Genomic DNA, 21,282 nt, shown 5'->3' on the forward strand with positions numbered 1-21,282 from the left:
ATGCAGTAATAACCCATGAAGGTTCTAATATGACAGCAACTAGTGGTTGGAAGGAATACTAGAAAGTAGTTGCTGGTCCTTTGAGCTTTGTTATTTATGCATATTTGCCATCTATCAGGCATTGCAGAGTGGTTACCAGGTTAATTACATCCTTTTTCTCAGACAGCTCATATTTTAAAAGGGTTGGGTTGGGAATGGATTATCACAAAGAATAAAGATAATATGATATGAATCCTATGATACAAAGAGTAGTGGTGTAGAGAGTTTGTAGTATGTGTATACTATTCTCTGTATATAATGTTGTATAGAGTATGAGACATGTATAAGGCAAAGGCAAAAGATCATTTTCAGGGAAATGAGTAAGGATCTTCTGATGAAGGGTCTTTGTATATACTATGCCCAAGATTTCCTTTTTATTTTTATTTATTTTTTATTTATTTTTATTTTTTTTAATAAATTTATTTATTTTAGTTGGGGGCTAATTACTTTACAATATTGTAATAGTTTTTGCCATACATTGACATGAATCAGCCATGGGTTTACATGTGTTCCCCTTCCTGGACCCCCCACCTACTTCCCTCCCCATCCCATCCCTCTGGGTCATCCCATTGCCCCGGCCCTGAGCCCTTGTCTCATGCATCGAACATGGAATGGTGTTCTGTTTCACATATGATAATATACATGTTTCAATGCTATTCTCCCAGAACGTCCCACCCTCACCTTCTCCCTCAGAGTCCATAAAATTGTTCTCTGCATCTGTGTCTCTTATTCTGTCTCGCATATAGGGTTATCGTTGCCATCTTTCAAATTCCATATATATGCATTAGTATACTGTATTGTTGTTTTTCTTTCTGGCTTACTTCACTCTGTATAATGGGCTCCAGTTTCATCCATCTCAGTAGAACCGATTCAAATGTATTTTTTTTAATGGCTGAGTAATATTCCATTGTGTATATGTACCACAGCTTCCTTATCCATTCGTCTGCTGATGGACATCTAGGTTGCTTCCATGTCCTGGCTATTGTAAACAGTGCTGCGATGAACATTGGGGTACACGCGTCTCTTTCAATTCTGGTTTCCTCGGTGTATATGCCCAGCAGTGGGATTGCTGGGTCATATGGCAGTTCTATTAAGATTTCCTTTTTAATCAAAAGAGTATGGAGATGCTGAAGGGTTTTAAGGAAGAGGGTGGTGCCAGGGCTTTGAGTTACAGGGTAGGTAAGATGATGTGGTCCAGTTACAAATAGGGCAGATCAGGAGTAGCAAAACATTTGAGGAGGAAGATAATTTGGCAGGATGGGTCAGATGAGGGGGCATTTTTTCCCACCTAGAAAAAAAGAGTTGGGGCGGGAGGGAGAATTGAAATCACCCATATATCTCAACCACCCACAGACTACTGGTTTGTTAAATACAATAGTAGTTCCATGCACCGGGACAATTTGATGTCATCAGGGTGGGGATGGATATAGGTCAAGTACTTAAAGACTAGGCTAGACTAGATGGAGATTAGGCAGAGATGATGAAGAGAAAAAGGCTTAGGGCAAAATGTTATAGAATCTTTTAGTCAGTTTTTGTTTGTTTTTTAGGCTTGACCTTTTCTATCATCTTATGTTTGTGAATATAAGGACATTTTAAAGCAACTCTGCTTGGAATTTGCTTGATTTTAAATTCTGTTTATCCAAGCATCTGGTTCTTATATATAATTAAAAGTTAAGTAGTGAATTGTATGAACCAGAAGTAAAGATTTAAATTTTGTTCAATGAAATTTTATTAGAATTCCTTAACATTGAGCCTAGTAATACCATCGAGTATTTTATTAGCTCCTCTTGGTTACGTAGTTTTTTTATTTTAACTCTGTCTACAGTAACCAATTTATTGTGAGCATGAAATTGTGGTGAATTTAAATGCTATGTTATTAGAAATAGAACCTAGTAAAGTGAAGTTATTTTTATATATGTATGTGTGTGTTTATACATTTTGTTTTCTCCCATGAAGAATCATTTCTATTCTCTTCGATTTTTAACAATAAATTAATTATATTTATTTTTGGCTGTTTTGGGTCTTCATTGCTGTGCACAGGCTTTCTCTAGTTGAAGCAAGTGGAGGCTACTACTCTTCCTTCTGCTGCATGCATTTCTCATTGTGGTGGCTTCCCCTGTTGTGGAACATGGGCTCTAGGGCACGTGAGCTTCAGTAGTTGCAGTGTGGGCTCTTGAGCATGGGCTCGGTTAATTGTGTTGCATGCATTTGGTTGCTCAACAACGTGTGGAATCTTCCTGGATCAGAGGTAGAACCCACATCCCCTGCATTGGCAGGTCAATTCTTATCAACTACCACTAGGAAAGTCCTGTTCTCTTTGATTTTAGAATGATGTAGCTAGAGACCCTTGGCTTCCCAGGTGGCGCAGTGGTAAAGAATTTGCCTGCCAATGCAGGAGACTCCGGTTCGATCCCTGGATCGGAAAGATCCCCTGGAGGAGGAAATGACAATCCATCCAGTATTCTTGTCTGGAAAATTCCATGGACAGAGAAGCCTGGTGGGATACAGTCCATGGGGTTGCAAAGAGTCAGACGGGACTGAGCACAGCACCCAGCAGAGACCCTTACACCCATGTTACACATTTGTAGTTATCAGTTCTATGATTGGGTTCCTTGTTTACTTCCTTGTTAATGCTTAAACTTGGTTTCCAGAAATTACAAGTTTTAGACGGGAAACACTTGTGATAATATATCATTTAATAGATGGATGAAAAATCAAGACCCAAAGATAATGAAATTTGTTGAGTCACAGCTTAGTTAGCAGCCAAATTAGAAGTAGTTTCTGCTCTCTGTCTTGGTCCATTGTTTTCACTTTTTCGGTATAATTGTTTGAGTGAGATTTTTCTGTATGTTGTAGGTGGAGGAGGAGTGAGAATTGGTGATTTGTAGTAAATTATTATTGCATTATGCTGAACTTGGACCAGAATGAGGAACAAACTCCTGGGCTGCTGCTTTCCTGCTCATAGAGTAAGATGCCATAGGAAACCTGCATTCCTTGGCAAAGACGTAGTATACAACAACACACAGTACACCCTCTGCAGAAAAGTGAAAAAAAAAAAAAACCCTCTGAGTAACATACCTTGTACCTTCCTTGTAGGAGAAGGATACAGTTACTCTAATTTTTCACAGACTACTGTTAAGAAAGCTCCTGGTACAGGTATTTTAAAGCACAACAGTGCTACAAAATTAGTAATTGCTGCTTTCAAAGTAGAGTCAGACGGGACTGAAGCAACTCAGCCTAGCAAGAAAACTGCTTTTTTTCTTTTTGTTAAGACACTCATCTGGGAACATTTAGTGTCGTTGTGGATGTCTTTGTGGCCCTGGAAAGTATTTTAATATTGTAATATTTTGATAATGGATAAAAGTTTTGGAAAATATGAGCTATAAAGAGCTAGATTATATTCAGCATATTTTCCAAGTTGGAGAAATACTTGAACAAAACTTTTGAATGTCAGACGCTAACAAAATACAGACCATGATGTCTTTTGGACCAGTGTTATTATTGGTCTTCATTTAAGAGAGAAGTAGGTGGATAGGGTGCAGCGAATTGAGAGTTTTCAATGTTTGGAATTTTTCACATTCCACATTTATTGCCATATCAGTTTTGTAATATTGCCTTCAAACCCAAAATATCCTATGTCTTAGTTTTGGTGAGAAAGATGGAGTTGGTTTGTGATAATGTTAATTGAATTAAATTTTTTAGAGAAAGTGAGCTTCCTTGTTAAGGGTTGGAAGACTTAAACCTTAGCTGTTATTTGGTCAGTAGACATATAAGCTTCATAATGTGTTGTCTTCAAATCTTCTTGGTTGTCAGTTAGGTTGATGCTGTTATGTGGTTGTCTCCACAGTTGTCTGCCATCAACTCAGTGACTCAGTTGTGTATATTTAGTTAGTTGCTACCTGGTGGACTTTGCTTTATTTTGGAAACTGAATGTTGTATTAGCCAGAATAATTGGGTTTGAGACCTACTTCTGACGCTTCATACCAGTTTGAATTTAGTTAGGTCAGTTACCATAAGTCTATATATCTATAAAGTGACAAAATGAGAATAATAAATACTAATCTTACTGGGCCATTCTGAAGCTAAAAGTGATATAGCATATATGATCATGCTTAATAGTTGACAGCATGCCATAGAAGTGAAAAGTAGTATTTATTATCTTTCTTCTTTATTATGCTACTACCTATCTCTTTTTCAGTCTTTGTATTTGTTGTTCATATTTCTGATATGATTTTACTCTAAGGCCTAGTATCCTTTTTATCTACTTTTTCTTTTTCTGATATTTAGTCTTCATTATTCTTCTCGCTTCAACTCTTAGCTCTGTAGGAAAGACTGTGTTTTTTGCTTTTCTCTTATGGAATTCAGTCCCATATCTTCTTAGTACTGTATGTACATGTGTACATAAAATGATATTGTAATCACCCAATCTAAACTTGTCTTTTTCTAAAACTCACTTTTAGATCTCCTCTATGTCAATAGTAAAAATGTGTTCCTGACACTCAGACCTGAAAACTTGGATTTTTCATAGGTGCCTCTCTTTGATGTGTATCTTTTCAGTTGTGAAATTCTATGAATTAGTTTTAAAAATACACTTTCTAGCCTTCCCTTCCTTTTTATTCTTAGTATGAATACTTTAGTCCAGGTCGTCATCGCTCCCTGCTTTGTTTAATTGGTTTTTAATTTATTATTCTTTGTTCTCTTCAGTTCATACAGTAGAAGTACATTTTTTTAGATTACTAAATTAATCTCATCAAACAACTTACTTTCAATCACCTTGTATTTTGAGAAACCTTCCAGGTTCCTTTGACTTCAAGTGTACAGATTTTGTTAATATATATATTTTACTGAAGTATAGTTGATTTACAGTGTTTCAAGTGCACAGCAAGGTGATTCAGTTATACAAATACACATTATTTTTAAAATTATTTTCTGTCATAGGTTATTACAAGATATTGACTATATTTCCCTGTTTTATACAGTAAACCTTTGTTGCTTGTTGCATATCTGTTTTTTAATTTAAAATCTAGCATTCTACTCATACTAAGTCAAACAAGTAGAATCAAAATTATAATTTTTTTAGTTAGGCAAAAATTCATGTTTTCTAAATACTTATATTACACATATTTATATATCCGTATACAAAAGCTTTTCTACTACACTTGATAAAGGCTTGAGAAAGAACATCAAAAAAGAAGGAGTTGGAAAATATTGGAAAAAAATTGGAAAACTTAATGAAATGGGAGCAGTGAATATGAAATAGAAAAAGTGGAACAAACTAGATAAAAGTAAAAGATCATCATACAGTCTAGTTGTTTTAAAACATGACTGCTCATTAGAATGGAGAAGGCAATGGCACCCCACTCCAGTACTCTTGCCTGGAAAATCCTGTGGGCAGAGGACCCTGGTGGGCTGCAGTACATGGGGGTCGCTGAGAGTCGGACACGACTGAGCGACTTCACTTTCACTTTTCACTATCATGCATTGGAGAAGGAAATGGCAACCCACTCCAGTGTTCTTGCCTGGAGAATCCCAGGGACAGGGGAGCCTAGTTGGCTGCTGTCTCTGGGGTGGCACAGAGTCGAACATGACTGAAGTGACTTAGCAGCAGCAGCAGCAGCTCATTAGAAACATCTGGAGAAAGCAATACCTGGGTATTTGTATTTTTCAACAAATTTCAAGATAATTCTGGTATGCATCTGGATTTTAAAAAGTGATTACAGGTTTTTCTAGTAAATCATAGTTTTGGTGATAATAGAGTTCTATAATTTTTCTGTTGACCAGTCATGATATAATGGTTTTAATTAATAGTTACATAATCACAATAGTAAAAGATGTTTATCAGTTTTCACAATCAATAGCCAGATAAAAAATAAAACACAATTACAAGTCATAATGGAAACACGATTAACTTAACAATGTAAAATAATTACATACAGTTTGAGGGGGGTCAAGCAGAGTAATGTGATAAGTGAAAGAGCTTGTGCTGTGCTTAGATGCTCAGTGGTGTCAGACTCTTTGCAACCCCATGGACTGTAGCTCGCCAGGCTCCTCCTCCAGGCAAGAATACTGGGGTGGGTTGTCATGCCCTCCTCCAGGGGATCTTCCCAACCCAGGGATCAAACCCAGGTCTCCCACATTGCAGTCAGATTCTTTTTACCGTCTGAGCCACCAGGGAAGCCCGTGGAAAATGCACACGTGCATATTTTTCATCCACCCAGCCAGTCTACGTCTTTCGGTTGGTGCATTTAATCCATTTACCTTTAATTATCAAGTTGTTGTTGTTCAGTCACTCAGTCATGTTCCACTCTCTGCGACCCCATGGACTGCAGCACGGCAACCTCCCCTGTCCTTTACCATCTCCCAGAACTTGCTCAAATTCATGTCCATTGAGACAGTGGTGCCATCCAACCATCTTGTCCTCTGTCGTCCCCTTCTCCTCCTGTGTTTACTCTTTCCTAGCATCGGGGTCATTTCCAGTGAATCAGCTCTTAGCATCAGGTGGCCAAAGTATTGGAGCTTTGGCCTCAGCCTCAACATCAGTTCTTCCAATGAATATTCAGGACTGGTTTCATTTAGGATTGACTGGTTTGGTCTCCTTTCAGTCCAAGGAACTCTCAAGACTTTTCTCCAACACCACAGTTCAAAAGCACCAGTTCTTTGGTGCTCAACTTTCTTTATGGTCCAACTCTCAAATCCATACATAATTACTGGAAAAACGACAGCTTTGACTAGATGGACTTTGTGTGCAAAGTAATGTCTCTGCTTTTTAATACGCTGTCTAGGTTGGCCGTAGCTTTTCTTTCAAGGAGCAAGCTTCTTTCATTTCATGGCTGGAGTCGCCATCGGTAGTAATTTTGGAGCCCAAGAAAATAAAGTCTGTCACTGTTGCCTTTTTTTCCCATCTCTTTGTCATGAAGTGATGGGACTGGATGCCACGATGTTAGTTTTTTGAATGTTGAGTTTTAAGTCAGCTTTTTCACTTTAACCTTCATTAAGAGGCTTTTTAGTTCCTCTTGGCTTTCTGCCACAAGGGTGGTGTCATCTGCGTATCTGAGGTTATTGCTATTTCTCCCGGCAGTCTTGATTCCCGCTGTGCTTCCTCCAGCCTGGACTTTTGCATGGTGCACTGATTCTGCATATAAGTTAAATGAGCGGAGTCACAGTATACAGCCTTGACGTACTCCTTTCCCAGTTTTGAACCACATTATTGATATATATCCTATTTTCTTAATTGTTTTGTGTTTATTTTCTGTAGGTAGGTCTTTTCCTTCTCTTGTTTTTCTGCCTAGAGAAGTTCCTTTAGCATTTGTTTAAAGCTGGTTTGGTGGTGCTGGCTGAATTCTCTTAAATTTTCCTCATTTGGAAAGCTTTTGATTTCTCCATCAAATCTGAAGGAGAGTCTTGCTGGGTAGAGTATTCTTGGTTTTAGGTTATTCCCTTCCATCACTTTAAATATATTATGTCATTTCCATCTGGCTTGTAGAGTTTCTGTTGAGAAATCAGCTGATAGCCTGAGAGAAGTTTCCTTGTGAAACCATTTACCAGGGATTGGGACTCAGACCCATGTGGCTGGGATTCGAAGCCACGTGGCTGGGACTCAAACCCAGCCAAAACCCACAGTACTTGGTTTCAGGATCTAATGAAGCTCAGGTTCTTGATGTCTCACAACAGAAACAATTGAGTGAGAGAGAAAGTGATAGGTGAGAAGTGGATTTTTTCAGATTAAGAGAGAAGCACCCTCCACAGAGAGTGTGGGCCATCTCAGAGGATGGCCACACCACAGTGTGACCACAGAAGGTGACGTGGTTAGTTTTTATAGGTTGAGTAATTTCATACTAATGAGTGGGAGGATTAATTCCAACTGTTTTGGGGAAGGGGCGGAGATTTCCAGGATTTGGGCCACCGCCCACTCCTTGGTCTTTTAACAGTGCCTGGGAACCGTCATGGCACCTCGGGGTGTGTCATTTCACTTGCTGATTGAGGAACAAGGTCTAGTTTTGCCTGCTGTCTTCAACTCAGTCATGTCTGATTCTTGGCGACCCCATGGACTGCAACACCCCAGGCTTCCCTGTCCTTCACTATCTCCCGGAGCTCGCTCAAACTCATGCCCATTGAGTCGGTGATGCCATCCAACCATCTCATCCTCTGTCGTCCCCTTCTCCTCCTGCCTTCAGTCTTTCCCAGCATCAGGGTCTTCTCTAGTGAGTCAGTTCCTTGCATCAGGTGGCCAAAGGATTGCAATGTCAGTCTGCCATCTTGGTCCTATTTGATTCTGATCAGTTTATGTTGTGTTCCCGGACTGTGTCATTCTTTCAAAAGTTGTGCTCTGCCCCTTTCCCTTTTGTTACACTTGCATGTTATTTGTCATTTTTCCCTGGTTGCTTTTAATATTTTATCTCTGTCTTTAATTTTTGTCAGTTTGATTATTATGTATCTTGGTGTGTTCCTCTTTTGGTTTATCCTTCCTGGGAGACTCTGCTTCCTGGATTTGGTTGACTATTTCCTTTCCCATGTTAGGGAAGTTTTCAGCTATTAACCTCTTCAAATATTTTCTCAGGTCCTTTTTCTCTTCTCTTTCTGGGACCCCTATAGTGCAAATGTTGGTGTGTTTAATGTCCCAGATGTCTCAGGCTGTCTTCATTTCTTTTCATTCTTTTTTCTACATTCTGTTCTGTGGCAGTGATTTCTACCATTCTGTCCTCTGGGTCATGTATCTGTTCTCTGCCTCAGTTATTCTGCTGTTGATTTCTTCTAGTGCATTGTTCATCTTTATTATTCATCTCTATTTGGCTCTTTCATTCTTGTAGGTCTTTGGTGAGCATTTCTTGCATTTTCTCAATCTTTGCCTCCATTCTTTTTCCAAGACCCAGAATTATCTTCACTATCATTATCCTGAATTCTTTTTCTGGAAGTTTGCCTGTCTCCACTTCGTTTGGTTGTTTTTCTGGGGTTTATCTTGTCCCTTCATCTGGAACATAACTTTCTGCTTTTTCATCATGATTAACTTTCTATAATATGGTTTTTGTTTTAGCCTCTGTGAGAGTATGCTGCTTCTTCTGTCTGCCTTCTGATGGATGAGGCTAAGAAGCTTGTGTAAGCTTGTTGACGGGAGGGACTGGCAATGGGAAGAACTATTTTTTGCTCTGGTGAGGAGGGCCTTAATCAGTAAAACTTCAGTCCAGTTATCTGCTGATGGGTGGGGTTGCAACCCAGCCCTGGTAGTTGTTTGGCCCAAAGTGACCCAGACTGTGGTAGGGTTGGGAACTCCAAGAGGGTTTACACCAAGGGAGACCTTTCTGGGCTGATGCTACCTGTGCCCTCGTCCCTGTGGCAGCCCCTGCTGACCCATGCCTCCACAGGAGGCCCTCCAACACAGCAGGTAGTTTTGGCTCAGTCTCCTGTGGGTACACTGCTCCTTTCCTCCGGGTCTTGGTGCTTGTAAAATTTTGTTTGTGCCCTTCAAGACTGGAGTCTCTTTTCCCCAGTCCTCTGGAAGTCCTATAATCAAATCCTGCTGGCCTTCAAGGTCAGATTCTGTGGGGATTCCCAGTCCCTTTTTTGAATCCGCAGGCCTGGAAGACTGGGATTCAGAACCTTCACAACAGTGCCAGAACTCCTTTTGTATTATTGTTTTCCAGTTTGTGGGTCACCCACCCAGCGGGTATGGGATTTGATTTTATTGTGGTTGTGCATCTCCTACCATCTCACTGCTGTTTTTTCTTTGTCTTTGGACCTGGGGTATCTTTGGTGGTTTCCCATGTCGTCCTGTTGCCATGTCGTCCTGTTGATCGTTGTTCAACAGCTAATTGCAATTTTGGTGCTCTCGGAGGAGGAGATGAGCTCACGTCCTTTTACTCTGCCATCTTGAACCAGAACTTGTACAGGTTTTTAACTGTGGACTTAAGGTGTCCACTGAAAAGAGCACAACTTGAGAGTTGTGAGTTAAGTTTTATTTGGGGCAAAATGATTGATTGCAGCCAGGGAGGCAGCACATCAGATAGCTTTGAGGGACTGCTCCAAAGAGGCAGTGGGAGGAAGGTTTTGGTGAAGACGGAGTTCAGTACCATTAAGCACTCATTTTACAAAAGGTTTTCTGCTAGTTCCAGAGGGTCACATGTTACCATGAAGGGGTTTAGTGCTTTTCTAGATAATAAAGGGGCAGAAAGGATTGAGATTATAAAATCTGTTCCTAGGAACTAAAGCCCTGCCTCACTCCAGCCTAAACTCCCTCAGGGTGTGTTGAAGGTCAGCAGCTGCAGTAGCACAGGGTTCAATCTCGGCAGAGGCAGATGGCAAGCTCTCTTGCTCAGTTGTTGGCAACGTAATTGGTAAGTGCCAATTTGTAGCTGACAAAGGCTTTTTATATAAGACCCTTATAAATAAGTTGTTTACATATATATTTATATGTAAATATACTTATATGCAGTGCATATTTGCAAATGCTGTGAAATGGGAAGATTTACTATATGCAAAGATATGCAGTGTATATTCCCATCCTTGTGTCTTATTTTTGGCATTTAGTGATCCTCTGGTGGAAAGCACGCAGTCTGTTTACATTTTTTTTTTTTCTGTTTAGATTTTAATGCATTCCCATTAGAAAATAGGAGAAGGAAATGGCAACCCACTCCAGTATTCTTGCCTAGAGAATCCCATGGACAGAGGAGCCTGGTGGGCTGCTGTCCACAGGGTCGCACAGAGTCGGAGACGACTGAAGCAACTTAGCATGCGTGTATGCATTGGAGAAGGAAATGGCAACCCACTCCAGTGTTCTTGCCTGGAGAATCCCATGAACAGAAGAGCCTGGTGGGTGCCGTCTCTGGGGTCGCACAGAGTCGGGCACTACTGAAACGACTTAGCAGCAGCAGCATTAGAAAATAGCCACTTCTTCAGTCCTTTGTGAAAATTACTGCTTGTCAAGAGAGGTTTGTTGATGAATATGTTATATATGTAAACAGTGTAGAAGCAGAATCTTAGCTGTAACAAGAATGCTCTCTTTTTCCAGTCAGTCCATTTCACTCCATTTTCTTTATTAAACCTTTTGTTATTTCTAACTAAATTTCATTTATCTGAATGCCCTTCCCAGTAGCATTTTTTATTTTGGCACTGAATTATATTCCCCATGTTCCTGTTTTCATGAGGCAAAGTCTTAAGGTTCTCATGGATCCCCCAGTTTCTAAACGCTATTTCGGGAAGTGACTCTTTTGTAAAATGCATGTGGGAACGTGCGAGGGGAAACACAGAGGTGCTCGGGCACTAACTGCTGGCCTTACACGGCTCTTTAATGTGCACACTTCAAACTAGCATCTCTAGAAAATCACCTGTGAGTCAGACACGGCCGAGTGGCCGAACGTCACCACCACATTTCAGAGACCTTTGACATCATTAGTGAATTATCAGAGCTGACAGTGGTAAATCTCAGAATACTGAGAATCTGTTTGTTGTTGTTGTTCAGTGACTCAGTCGTGTCTGACTCTTCGTGGCCCCATGGACTGCAGCACGCCAGACTTCCCTGCCTTTTCACCATCTCCCGGAATTTGCTCAAACCCATGTCCATTGAGGTGATGATGCCGTCCAACCATCTCATCCTCTGTCGCCCCCTTCTTCTCCTGTCCTCAGTCTTTCCCAGCATCAGGGTCTTTTCCATTGAGTCAGCTCTTGGCATAAGGTCGCCAGAGTATTGGAGTTTCAGCTTCAGCATCAGTCCTTCCAATGCATATTCAAGACTGATTTCCTTTAGGATTGACTGGTTTGATCTCCTTGCTGTCCAGCTGTCCAAGGGACTCTTCAAGAGTCTTTTCCAGCCACCACAGTTCGAAAGCACCAGTTCTTCAGTGTGCTGTGCAGCCTTTTTTATTGTACAGCTCTCACATCCATACATGAATACTGGAAAAACCATAACTTTGACTAGACGGACATTTGTAGGCAAAGAAATGTCTCTGCTTTTTAATATGCTGTCTAGGTTTGTCGTAACTTTTCTTCCAAGGAGGAAGCGTCTTTTAATTTCATGGCTGCAGTCCCATCTACAGTTATTTTGGAGCCCAAGAAAATAAAGTCTGTTACTGTTTCCATTGTTTCCTCATCTATTTGCCAAGAAGTGATGGGACCGGATGCCATAATCTTAGTTTTTTAAATGTTGAGTTTTAAACCAGCTTTTTCACTCTCCTCTTTCGCCTTCTTCAAGAGACTCTTTAATTCCTCTTTGCTTCCTGCTGTAAGGATGGCGTTGTATGATACTACAGTAACTGTGTGTGTATCACCCTCCCTTTCCACTGTAGTAGATTGTTAGATAGTTGGGGTGAAGGTCTTCATGTTACCTTTTACCCCTTGAAGAGCTTAATGTATTGTGCATATCTATGGTAGCTAATCAGTGGTTATTGATTTAAGTCACTGATTAACTTTGACCTGTTAATTGGTTCAGCTTGGCTTCATGTTTCTCAGTTCTTTGTTTTAGTTGGTTTTACCTGGAAAATAAAACTTAGTGATCTGAGAAAGATTATTTTGTGAGTGCTTATGATTAACTCTCAAAGTAAATTTGAAAAGAAATATACAAGGGTGATTATGGTACATCAGTCATAAATTATGTTGGAGATTGTTTCAGAGACATTCTGCTCCTTTGAAATAATTCTTTATTTTCATGGGTACTGGCATAGGATTGTAGATACAGGGTGGCAAAGATTATTAAAAGTAAAGTTTGGGGGCATGGTGAGTTAAGAAATGTACATCATCAGTCTGGCCTTGGCATTCTGCTCCTTTGGGCAAATTAGATCTATTGCATTCAGGTGCATTTAGATATGAAGAAGCTGGATAAATTTATTTTTCTAGCTGGAGTTTGTTTACATGATTATCTTTAGAACCTAGTAAGCGAGTTTATCATTTAAATCAGGTTATGTTTGACTGATGTGTGCAAGGAACTATTTTAGACATTGCAGAAGATATAAAAAAAGACTGATATTGGTAACTGTTTATTGAGAATTTGTAGTATGTAATGTCAGTGTTTTCTGAAGTAAATGGATGAATGGAGATATTGGGAAATGGACCAAACAGGAAACAGATTATGAGCAAAACAGTTATACATTGCAATTAAGTTGCCATGAACATAGTAATCAGGGTGTATAACAGTTACAGGAGGAGAAGGATCTGTGTCTATTTTATCTGCACACATATATACATACAGACCACTGGTGGCACAGTATGGTTTTATTTTATTTATGTTTTAGGGTATGATTTTAGATATGAAAATTTCTCCTATTCCTATTCTTCTGATTACAACTAAGAAAAACAACTCCGAATTTTGTGCTTGTGTCTTTGCATCTTTAGATCCTTGCTAATCTTTCAAAAAAGAAACGAAGATTGCCCTTTAAGCCTGTCTTTTGGGAAGCGGAATTATCCAGAGAGAAGTTAATCATGTTTTATTCTCTGTATAATTAATTTTAGTATTACCTTCTACTTACAAGTGTGAGCTAGAGCAGTGCTTCTCAAAATTTTTTTCTTTTTGCCACAGCCCACTGTAAGAAATATATTTTGTATCATGAGCCAGTAGTTACATATGTAAATATATAACAGGAAAAAAAATCTCATTAGAGGTTAGTCATTGTGCTTTATTATTTTCCATTTTGTTCTGTTTTGTTTGAATTGGACTAGAATTACCTTGAAAAGGTTTTCATTTAGTAGTAAATTATGATTTGAAGGAAAGTAAAAGATGAAGGAAACATTTATTCTATGGTGGAAGGAATGGTGTGAAATGGAAAAAGAAATGTGTGACAGACTTTAATTTAAAAGATTGTCTGTGCCCCGTAAATCATATTCAGTTTTTAGACATTTTTATGAACATTTTTCCTGGTCTTATTTTTGCACTTCTTTTATTTATAAAGTTGCAGTTATATAAAGTCACTGGTAAAGTTTTACAGCTCTTGTGTATAGTGGTATACTATCATTTTCCTCAAGATACTGTATTTTTCAGTTCTGACGTTTTCATGTGGTTCTTTTGTAGTTTCTCATTCTGTGCTGAAAACATAGCATTTATTGGAAGAGTTTTCTCCTTTACCTTATTTATAATGATTATAACTTCTTTAAAGTTCTTAGTGATAGTTGCAACAGAAGTATTATCTTGTTGTTAGTATCTGTTGGTTATTTTTTTCTCTTGATCAGTGTGGACATATTTTCTGGGAGAGCAGGTGAGTGAATGGGTGAGTGAGTGAAAGCGAGAGAGAGAGACAGAGGGGGAGAGAGGGGGAGAGAGAGTGGGTGTGTGTGTTTTGGTATGTCAAATAAGTTTGGCTCATATACTGGATATTTTCAATATTGTGGTACTTTATTCTGTGAAAAATGTTGATTTTTGTTTACCAGACATTTAGTTTGATTTGATTCAGGATGCAAGTTCTGTCTTACCTCTTTCGGTTCAGTTCAGTCCCTTAGTCATGTTTGACTCTTTGCGACTCCATGGACTGCAGCATGCCAGGCCTCCTTGTCTGTCACCAACTCCCAGAGTTTATTCAAACTCATGTCCATTGAGTCGGTGATGCCATCCAACCATCTCATCCTCTGTCGTCCCCTTCTCCTCTTGCCCCCAATCCTTCCCAGCATCAGGGTCTTTTCCAATGAGTCAGCTCTTTGCATTAGATGGCCAAGTATTGGAGTTTCAGCTTCAACATCAGTCCTTCCAATGAACATCCAGGACTGATCTCCTTCAGGATGGACTGGCTGGATCTCCTTGCAGTCCAAGGGACTCTCAAGAGTCTTCTCCAACACTACAGTTCAAAAGCATCAATTCTTCAGCGCTCAGCTTTCTTTATAGTCCAACTCTCACATCCATACATGACCACTGGAAAAACCATAGCCTTGACTAGACGGACCTTGGCAAAGTAATGTCTCTGCTTTTTAATATGCTGTCTAGGTTGGTCATAACTTTCCTTCCAAGGAGTAAGCGTCTTTTAATTTCATGGCTGCAGTCACCATCTGCAGTGATTTTGGAGCCCCAAAAAATAAAGTCTGTCACTGTTTCCCCATCTGTTTGCCATGAAGTGATGGGACCAGATGCCATAATCTTAGTTTTCTGAATGTTGAGCTTTAAGCCAACCTTTTCACTCTTCCTCTTTCACTTTCATCAAGAGGCTCTTTAGTTCTTCTTCACTTTCTGCCATAAGGGTGGTGTCATCTGCATATCTGACGTTATTGATATTTCTCCTGGCAGTCTTGATTCCAGCTTGTGCTTCCTCCAGCCCAGCATTTCTCATCATGTTCTCTGCATATAAGTTAAATAAGCAGGGTGACAATATACAGCCTTGATGTACACCTTTTCCTATTTGGAACCAGTGTGGTGTTCCATGTCCAGTTCTAACTGTTGCTTCCTGACCTGCATGCACATTTCTCAAGAGACAGGTCAGGTAGTCTGGTATTCCCATCTCTTTCAGAATTTTCCACAGATTATTGTGATCCACACAGTCAAAGGCTTTGGCATAGTCAATAAAGCAAAAGTAGATGTTTTTCTGAAACTCTCTTGCTTTTTCAATGATCTAACGTCAGTTCAGTTTTCAAAGCATTTTTTTTGCTGTTTGGATGTGCCCAACATTTGTGCCACTCAGTTGTCTAGGTCCTGGGTGATGGTTTACATAGGTATTAGTTCCCAAAGCCTTTGCGGGGCTTCTTGGGGTCTGTTTCACGCAGGCGCATTTTGGATGAGTCCAGGACTTCAGCTGGGGCACAGATTCAGGGGCTCCTCTTCTCTAGTTCTCTCTGGGATTCCCGTTCTCTCTACAAATCCCAGGGCATCCTTTTCCCTGTTCTCTGGCCAGAAAGTCACATTTCACTGCAGCTTTAGCCTTCAGAGAGAAGTGGCAAGAAATGAAAGTGGTGTTTTTTGGATAGTAGGGGCCTTTTTCCTGTCTGGAGATGGCTTTTCTCTTGGGTTTTTGGTGCTGAAATGGCAACAGTGGCTACCCTTTAATCCATAGCAGGGCCTGGGAAGGTCAGAGGGAGCAGGAGTTTTTCTTCCCTCACCCCAGCCTCCCCTAGTAGGAGGGAAGATTCCTTTTAGCTAGTCTTCTGGGTGGCTGAAGGGGATTTTCCCACATGCTTTTGATTGTAGTATGGGCTTTCCTGGTGGCTCAGATGGTAAAGCATCTGCCTGCAATGTGGGAGACCCAGGTTCGATCCTTGGGTCGGGAAGATCCCCTGGAGAAGGAAATGGCAACCCACTCCAGTATTCTTGCCTGGAGAATCCCATGGACAGAGAAGCCTGGTAGGACAGATCATGGGGTTACAAAGAGTCGGACACGACTGAGCAACTTCGCTTTTTGATTGTAGTATTGGCTGCACCATTTGATAATGCCAGCTCTGGGATCAAAGCCAGAGACAACAGAGGAACACAGAACACTGTGAAATTTACTTTTAACATCCACACGCAGCTCCCTCCCCCACTGTAACTGGTCATTATTCAAGTTTACCTCCAACCAGTCTGGTGTTCCCTTTTTCAGAGTTCTCAGGTAGCTAGTTACTTTTTTATATTAGTCTGTAGGGTTTACTTGTGACAGTGGGGGAGAGAGGCTACAGTTACTTACTTCATTTTGACTAACTTGTGTACTTTTTTAACTTAAACTTTTTATTTTGTATTGGAGTATAGCCGATTGACAGTATCCTGATAATTTGAGCTGAACAGTGGAGGGACTCAGCCATACATATACATGTATCCATTCTCCCCCAAACTCCCCTCCCATCCAGGCTGCCACATAACATTGAGCAGAGTTCCATGTACTATAGGTAGGTCCTTGTTGGTTATCCATTTTAAACATAGCACTGTATATACATGTTCATTGGGCTTCCCTGGTGGCTCAGTGGTAAAGAATCCACCTGCCAATGCAGGAGACCTGGGTTCGATTCCTGGGTCTGGAAGATCCCCTGGAGGAGGAAATGGCAACCCACTTCAGTATTCTTGCCTGGGAAATCCCATGGACAGAGAGGAGCCTGGTGGGCTACAGTTTTGGAGGTCGCAAAAGAGTCAGATGCGACTTAGCAACTAAACAACATGTCCGTTATAAACTCCCTAACCGTCCCTTCCCCACACCCCCCCACTGCAAACCATAAGTTCCTTCTCTAAGTCTTTGAGTATTTTTCTGTTTTGTAAGTTCATTTGTATCATTTCTTTTTAGATTCCCCGTAAAAGGGATGTCATACCTTATTTCTCCTTTTCTTTTTTTAAGAGTATTTTTTAACCCCGTTTAGTCCAGGCACTTGGAAATGTTGTATAAATTTGAATGTTGAATGAAAGGACCATGCAAATAAGTTCTTGTGGCCTGAATTTAGTTTTTTAAAGGATAACCTTTTGGGGGACAGTTGATAGTTTTTCTTTGTTACTAATACAGTTTTCAGCTATAACTTAGAGTCTAAAATAGTTTCCTTTTTGACAGTATTCAGAACTGTAATATTAACCTTAGGTGTCTGTCATGCTTGAGAAATGGGATATTCTGCTTAATAATAAGCTAATTATTTATGTGAAATTGCTTGTAGCTGATAAAGATAACTATTATGAAGAATATAAATATTTGTATTTGTTACAATACTCTTGTTGGTACCTTTTTTTATATATAATCAAATTTTGGCTTTCCTCCCCACCCCTCGACCCCCAGTTTTTTAAACTAGAGGATTTCTCCCTCTGTCTCCAAAAGCTTGGTATATAGATTTGATCTTATTGGACAGATTTTTGCATAATTCAGATTTAAAATTTTTTAGATAGGCATTTCCTTTTTATAATATCTTTAAAAGGATTCTGGTTTTGAGATTCTGAGAAAGATGTACAATACTCTTCACCGTATCTCATTGTTACCTCCATTTTATACTTAACTGTTCTCTACAAGGTGTGTCTGTTTATTAGAACATTGTCCATCTCCAGAAGCAGCCTGTCAGTTCGTGAGAAAGGACTATATACCTGCTGTGTTGGACCCATAGTGCCTGGCATTAACTGAGTATATTTGGAATGGGTGAGGTATTGTTGGATTATGGGTGATTTGCATATTTTGCCATCTACAAGCTTTTTTTGCATTTTTCAGTTTTTCCATACTAAAATATTTTTATAACCAGAAAAGTTATAAGACTGTTTTTTTAGATTATTGTTTATGTTCTCTCACTGGTTTTTAGATGTCACATTTCAGGTTTTGTGCTTTGGTGTTTGCCATTATTTAGGGCCCTTTTTTCTTTTTTTTTTTCTTCCCTTAAGATGCGTTTGAAACTTTGTTCTGAAGTTGTCATAGCGTGTTCATGTTAGTCGCTAAGTCTTGTCCAACTCTTTGCGACCCCATGAACTGTAGCCCACCAGTCTTCACTCTCCATGGAATTATCCAGGCAGGAATACTGGGGTGGGTAACCATTCCCTTCTATGGGGGATCTTCTCGACTCTGGGATGAAACCTGGGTCTCCTACACCGCAGGAGGATTCTTTATCGTTTGAACCACCAGGGAAGTTTTCATTCTGTCACAGTATTCAGTATAAAATTGGGAGTGCTGCCTTGGTTAAAAGCCTGATGTCATGGTCCTCACAGAATCTCTGTGATATGTCTTTTATTTAGCCTTTGCTCTTTAAAACATTCTGATTGCTTAAGAATATTGTACTCCAGTAGAAATTAACCCAAGTTTTTGGAGAGTTTTGTTTTACTTTTTACAGAGATATGCTTTCAGAACCTTGGGAAAAAGTCAATATTGTTCCCATTATTCTTTTAGAATATGATTTTCTTACTGTTGAATCTACTACTGTTAGTCTAATGTTAGTCTAGTCTACTGTTAGTCTAGTTTCTGGTCACATTTTGTTATGTCCTGTGTGTCTGATTTTATATGTCACTTTGTTACATGCTTCTAGTATCAAACATTTTATGTTGTGTTCCAAACCAAAATTAATATGGAAGATTGATTGTGCTATATAAAGAAACGAGAACTCATATATTAGGGAGTGAGAAATTTTGGATATAGAGAATACATAATTTTTGATTTGTTGTAGAATTTGTACTGAAGTGTGTTGGTTTTCAGGTATTAAAGTTGGTGAACATTATGCTCTTTAAAATGACTATCAGTGAAACTAGACTGTTACTCAACTTTTTATTCCTATATGCAGAATACTGAATTTCTGTTTTTTAAAGTTATTTAGGAAAAGGCAGAGAAATTTTTTATTTTGAAGTTATAGTTTCTACTTTGAATTATAAAAATGATTTTTGGCAAAAATATTTATGTAAAGTAAAAACTCTGTATAGTTAGAAAATAAAGATAAATCATTCACAGCTTTCTTCTACTTTATTCATTTTCTGTTGCTGTGTAACACATTGCCACAAATTTAGCTTGAGGCTTAAAACACCATGTGCTTATTTCACAATTTCTATGGATGAGAACCAGGTACTGGTTAGCTGGATCCTCTGCTTATGGTCTCAGCAGGGCGAGATCATTGCGTCAGCAAGGTTGTGCTTTCATTTAAGGTGATCTCCTCTCCCCCAGTTCATTCAGATTGTTGACTGAATATGGTTTCCTACCGTTGTAGGATTGAGGCCTCGTTTCATTTGCTGGATGGGGGTGGAGGAACTTCTCTGAGTTCCTAGCAGCCGCCCTCGAGTCCTGGTTGTCATGTAGCCTTCTCACGTGTGTCTTCACGTGGCCGTAACGGGGGCTAGTTCTCTGGTGTTTCTTGTGTGCATGTGCTAAGTCGCTTCAGTTGTGCCGGACTCTGTGTGACTATATGGACTGTAGCCTGTCAGGCTCCTGTGTCCATGGGATTCTCCAGGCAAGAATACTGGGGTGGGGTGCCATTTCCTACTCCAGGGGATCTGCCTGACCCAGGGATCAAACCTGTGTCCCTTATGTCTCCTGGATCGGCAGGTAGGTTCTTTACCACTAGTGCCACCTGGGAAGCCCAGGAGTCTCTCCTTAAGAGGATGGTGATTCTGCTGGACGAGGACTTCACCCTCAAGACCATATGCATGTGTGCGTGCTCATTCGCTGAGTGTGTCTGACTCTGCGATCCCATGGACTGTACCCCACCAGGCTCCTCTGTCCACGGGATTTCCCAGGGAAGAAGACGGGAGTGGGGTGCCATTTCCTTCTCCAGGAGTTCTTCCCAACCCAGGTATCGAACCTGCATCTCCTGCATTGACAGGTGGATTCTGTACCACTGCATTGCCTGGGAAGCCCACACCTCCATAAAGGCTGTTTCCAAACACAGTAGACCTGTGAGGGTTCACTTACCTGTGGAAATTTTTCAATAGTAAATAGTACAGTACTACACAACCTGTGGTTGGTTGAACCCATAGATGCAGGACCTTAGGTAGGAAGGACTAACTATAAGTTGTGTATGGATTTTTGACCATGTGGAAGGGTCATCTGTAACTCATGCGTTGTTCAGTGGTCACTACACGGTCACACTAGGGGTTGGGCCTTCAACATACGAGTTTTGGGGAACAGATATACTGTGGAAGGCCAGGATTGGCAAGTGGCATTAGAACAGGATTGTATTAAAATATAATTGTTATATTTTTCAGGATAATGTATGCGTGTAATTTTTTTTTTTAAGTACAAAAGAGATTTTATTGGAATCTCTTCCTTTTCACCCTATGCTGGATCTCCAAAAAGAACTGTTTTAATTCATAACACTTCAGTTCTTCTGATAACCTTCATATCACTAAGCAGTAATTTTTATGTGTTTCTTTAATGTTCAGTTTTAGACATTATTCACTGATGTTTTGCAGCAGTGGATGAGGTGTTAGTTCATTGTGCTGCTCGTGCTCCATGCTCTCTACCTTGATTTTGACTCTGGATTTTTGCAGGGCGAGTTATTTCCCTCTTTAGCTGAATCTTGTGTGTATTGTGGCTTGTGGTTTCCCCTTTGTTTCATCAGTTAACCAGTCCTCTTATATTTCCATATTCTGGAAGTAGGTGACATCTTAACCTTTTCCCCTCCCCATTCTACTTTTTATATAGTTTTAAACACCTGTAAGAACTTACTCCTTTTTTGCCCTGCCAATAAGAAAAAGAAAAGGAAAAAGTGGTCAGCATGCTATCTTGGATCGAAAGTACCAAAATTGTGTCGGTTCCAGGAACTTTTGTGATTTCTGATTTCTAAGGCCATTTGAAGGATCCCAACGAGTACCCTCAAGGCCTAAAGGACCATTGTTGGGATAAATGAATTGGGTTGATTAATATCTTAGGTTCACACTTAAGTTTAATTCCTATTAGACATAAAATCAACAGTCTTGAAAGCATAAGATTAACCTGTAAA

The 21,282-nt window shown here is 39.9% G+C and overlaps 1 protein-coding gene and 1 long non-coding RNA gene across 31 annotated transcripts in view; both read left to right on the top strand.

Annotated features, from left to right (window-relative positions):
* The window catches only part of SCAF8 (SR-related CTD associated factor 8), a 212,560-nt gene that overhangs the window by 16,573 nt on the left and 174,705 nt on the right, over positions 1-21,282 (top strand). The gene's annotated exons all lie outside the window — the stretch shown is intronic.
* LOC145521136 (uncharacterized) lies at positions 2,762-5,914 on the top strand. Its single transcript, XR_014065162.1, has 2 exons — positions 2,762-5,404; positions 5,550-5,914. It is a non-coding gene; the product is annotated as an uncharacterized LOC145521136 (long non-coding RNA).

The sequence above is a fragment of the Giraffa tippelskirchi genome, chromosome 9 (assembly GCF_054371585.1).
Source record: "Giraffa tippelskirchi isolate mGirTip1 chromosome 9, T2T-mGirTip1v1.2.pri, whole genome shotgun sequence".
In the NCBI taxonomy this organism is placed as follows: Eukaryota; Metazoa; Chordata; class Mammalia; order Artiodactyla; family Giraffidae; genus Giraffa; species Giraffa tippelskirchi.